Source organism: Panthera uncia, unplaced genomic scaffold (assembly GCF_023721935.1).
Source record: "Panthera uncia isolate 11264 unplaced genomic scaffold, Puncia_PCG_1.0 HiC_scaffold_856, whole genome shotgun sequence".
Lineage (NCBI taxonomy): Eukaryota > Metazoa > Chordata > Mammalia > Carnivora > Felidae > Panthera > Panthera uncia.
In genome coordinates, this window is record NW_026060041.1 from 13,695 (window position 1) to 18,010 (window position 4,316).

Below are 4,316 nucleotides of genomic sequence, written 5' to 3' on the forward strand. Positions count from 1 at the left end.
AAAAACGTTGAAAAAAAAAATAAATACACATTAAAAAAAAAATAGTACACAACTTTACAGGAAAAAAAGAAAAAAGAGCCTAATCTCTCTGCATTACAACGGCGAGCTGGCAAATAGTTAACCACTGGCTCTTTGGGGGAGGAAACAGCCCTGATTTGCAGGTTACCGATTTCGAATATGACCTTGTCGAAAGCGGAGATCGGAAGAAATACACAGTAGCCCCGGTTAAGCGTCCAGCTCCGGATCTCAGCTCAGGCCTTGATCTCAGGCTCGTGAGTTCAAGCCCCGGGTGGGGCTCCAGGCTGGGCGCGAAGCCTACTTAAAACAAAACCACAGACACCAATGGCCCACACGTTAGGGAGTGTTTCTACCGTGCGGACAAGAAAGACATAAATAATCTCTGGAGCAGAGATTAGCCTCCTCGTTACGGAGCGACACATGTTGACCACCGATCGTCTTTGTGTTTAATGTAATTTATTTCATCGCGAGTGCACATCATTTCATTTCCGGCAACTGGCCAAGTTTAACGACAGGCTTGCAAAATTCCCGAAAGTTTGGCAATCAGCTCTCCCAGATGGTTACGAGCCAGCCCCAGCGCACCAGGGAGACATCTCCCAGATGAGAAAGAGAAAGCCAACTTTCGGACAAGTCGCTACAAGGCCGTGTCTGGGCCTCAGTCTTCTCGCCGAAGAGTGAGCCCCGCTCTTCAGCTTCGCGGCTCCTTTCCGGATGTGGAACGCTTCAGGCTCCTACCTCAGGGCCTTTGCACGTGCTGTCCCCCCGCCGCTGTTTGCATCCCTGCCCCCAGATAACCAAGGATATGGGAAACAAAGGCGGAAAGAAAGGTAGATGAGGTCGCATTTCCTCATAACCCCACAGCCCACTGAGAGATAGCTACTTGAGATCGAGTACTGAAGTTTATTTTGAGAAAAAGCATACTCACACAAACACGCGTGAGGGGCACAGAGAGAGGAAGAGAATCCCCCGCGGGGGGTCGGGAGGGGGGGGGCTCGATCTCAGGAACCGTGAGCTCCTGACCTGAGCAGAAACCAAGAGTCGAACCCTTAAGGACCAAGCCATCCAGGGACCCCAACTCCCAACATCCGACCCACTACGTAATGTTAACATGTACTTACTTTGTCGATCTACTGTCTTCCCCACTTGGAATGTCAACTCCCTTTTCCGCTGGAGCCCCAGGGCCTAGAACGGTACCCGGCATACAGTAGGCGCTCAATACGCAAGTGTTGAATAAGTGAATATATTCTTTTTTTTTTTTTTTTAAGGAGGCTCTACGACCAACGTGGGGCTCGAACTCACAACCCCGAGATCGAGAGTCACCGGCTCCAGCGACTGAGCCAGCCAGGCGCCCCTGAATGTACCCTTACGTTTAAAAAAAAAGGGGGGGGGTGCCTGGGTAGCTTGGTCGGTTAAGCTTCCGACTTCGGCTCAGGTTATGATCTCACAGTCCGTGGGTTCGAGCCCCGCGTCGGGCTCTGTGCTGACAGCTCAGAGCCTGGAGCCTGTTTCGGATCTGTGTCTCCCTCTCTCTCTGCCCCTCCCCTGTTCATGCTCTGTCTCTCTCTGTCTCAGAAATAAATAAAAAAAAAAAAAAAAAAAAGGGGGGGGGCAGGATCATGTGAATTACCTCCATAGCATTTCACCAGCTGTATTTACTTACATATGATCGACTATCTCTGGGAAAAAACCCAAGAAACTGGTGGCCCCAGGCCCCCCCCCCACCCGGAGGGGCCCCGGGGGGAAGGGAAGGCTTTCACTGCATCCCCCTCCTGTGCTTTTAGAGATTTGTGCCTTTAATTACCTATTAACATTTTTTTCAAGTGTTCTATAAAAAGTACTGCCTCGGGCTGCTGTGGGGAACAGGGATGGAGGAGGGTGAGCGCGGGCTGCGAGGAGGCTGGGGCAGTGACCCGAGAGCGGGGACTGGACAGGGCTGCCAAGCCCTCATCGCCTGTTCCAGAAGGTCCCGCCACGGAATGTTCTGCACGAAGCCCTTAGGGGCACTGGGAGGCGAGGCTTGTCCCTCAGACCCGGCCCTCTTGGCCTGGCCTCTGCAAGCCAGCCGCAGGGCCTCCCCAAAAGGCACTTTGGCCACCTCTGTCCCCGCACCAAAGGATCCCCATAAGACCCACCGCCTCCAACTGTCCAGGGGATCAAAGCTGCGAATCCTTGGGGCGCCCGGGTGGCTCAGTCAGTGGAGCGTCCCACTTCGGCTCGGGTCACGATCTCGCGGTGTGGGGGTTCGAGCCCCGCATCAGGCTCTGTGCCGACAGCTCAGAGCCTGGCGCCTGCTTCGGAGTCTGTGTCTCCCTCTCTCTCTCTGCCCCTCCCCTGCTCATGCTCTGTCTCTCTCTCTCTCCCTCTCTCTCAAAAATAAATAAACCTTTAAAACAACAACAGCAACTCTGAATCCTTCATACCCCGTCTACAAGGGCAGGAGCACCGGACTGAGTTGCACCCCCAGAGGGAGAGGTCAGCTTCCTTCCTCCACAATGATCTGACAGGCGTCAACTCTTTGTCAGGCACCCGGCCAGGGATCAGGGAGCTGGGGGGTGAAGGGAGGCCTCGGCAGACAAAAAAAAGGAGTCCGTGGAAGTAGGAACAGGGTTTTTGTTGGTTTTTTGTTGTTTTTATTTTATTTTATTTTATTTTATTTTTTTCAACGTTTTTTATTTATTTTGGGGACAGAGAGAGACAGAGCATGAACGGGGGAGGGGCAGAGAGAGAGGGAGACACAGAATCGGAAACAGGCTCCAGGCTCCGAGCCATCAGCCCAGAGCCTGACGCGGGGCTCGAACTCACGGACCGCGAGATCGTGACCTGGCTGAAGTCGGACGCTTAACCGACTGCGCCACCCAGGCGCCCCAGTTGTTGTTTTTTTTTTAAGTTAAATCCTGCAAGAATAATTGGTCTGCGATCTGACTGAGAAGTTGCCCTCCTGGTGAGGAAGTGGGAAGGGAGAAGCAGGAGGAGGGAACAGCGAGCACAATGGCCCAGAGGCTGGGAATGAGCCCAGAGAGTTCAGGAATCAGGAAGAAGGCCAGTGCGGCCGGATTGAAGGGAACGAGGGAAAAGTGTCATCAGATGCAGCTGAAAAGACAGGTCTCCGTGGGAGTCATCGACTCTGTCAGGGGCTTGGTAGCATCCCCTCCTCCGGGAAGCCCTCCTTGGCTGCATCAGGTGCCCCCATCCCGATCCTGTTCAACCCGGGCTTGTCACTCTCTAGTCATCGGCCTGTCTCCTGCAATGCCCGGGGTTGGACTGATCACCACGGGTCCCCAGCCCTGTCCAGCACATACCTGGGTACACAGCAGTTGCTCGGTAAATGACGAGGGTGCATGGAGCAAGCTGAGGGCACAGCACAGGCCAGCAGCAGCCCCTCCCCCAGGCGGAACACGTGTGATAGTCCCCGGACACCCCCGGGGCTCCCCACGAACAAAGGAAGGGGGTTTAAGTGCTTGCCGCGGAGATGGGGGAAACTAAGGCAAATGAAGAATTACGTCCCCTTACTGCCTCCAGCCCGTTGGCACGTCCTTGACACGGGCAGAGTGCCCTCCCCCCAGGGGCTCGGCTGCCTCGATGATGACACTTCGCTGGGGGCAAAAGGGAGCCTTGGCGGTCACCTCCAAAGGCTCAGCTTCCGGGTCAGGTGGGCGGGACTAATCCAGCTCTGCCTCCTGGCGGCTGGCTGGCCTAGGAGGGAAGCGAGATGACAGAAGCCATACGGGTAACGGCAAGGGAATTTTGATTATGCTGGTTTTTCCTTCTCATTGGCTTAACATGATCCTGACCCGCCCCCCCCCCCCCCCCCAGGATCCCGTGAGTCCACTTGAACGTGGAAAAAGGCCTTTGGAAACTTCCTTTATGTCCACTCCCCCAAGATACTCCCAGTTTATGGCCCCTGATATCCATCTGAAGGGTCAGACGACTGAGGTTTTACTAAACGGTAATCAATGGCGTTTTCCTAACATAGAGAGCCCCTCAGGGTCCTGGAAACCTTGCTTCCGAAATACCTGAGAGACTTCCTCTATCCCTGATCCCCTCCCAACCCGAGGGGATAGACGAGTTACCTGTCACGACCCCAGAGTGGCTCTCCCCGCCCACGGGGTCCTGTCCCCGGGCTTTAATAAAATCCCCTGTTTGCACCAAAGACGTCTTCGGGAATCCTCTCTTGGCCATCAGCTCCGGACCCCGCGCCCCCCGCCTTCACCCGGAAACTTCATCAGTAAACGCCCCGGGAGGCTGACCTTGGCTGCCTCCCCGTCTCCCCTCAGCCTTGCCTCTTCCTGACCCAGGCC

General features: G+C 55.0%; 1 long non-coding RNA gene across 2 annotated transcripts; it reads right to left on the reverse strand.

The window, feature by feature from the left end:
* Positions 1-463: 463 nt before the first annotated feature.
* Positions 464-3,803, reverse strand: LOC125918473 (uncharacterized). Of its 2 annotated transcripts, XR_007456449.1 has the most exons (4): positions 3,529-3,803; positions 1,137-1,200; positions 944-1,038; positions 464-798 (listed from the first exon to the last, which is right to left on the reverse strand). It is a non-coding gene; the product is annotated as an uncharacterized LOC125918473 (long non-coding RNA). The 2 variants fall into 2 exon arrangements; XR_007456448.1 differs by having other exon boundaries at positions 464-1,038.
* Positions 3,804-4,316: the final 513 nt, after the last annotated feature.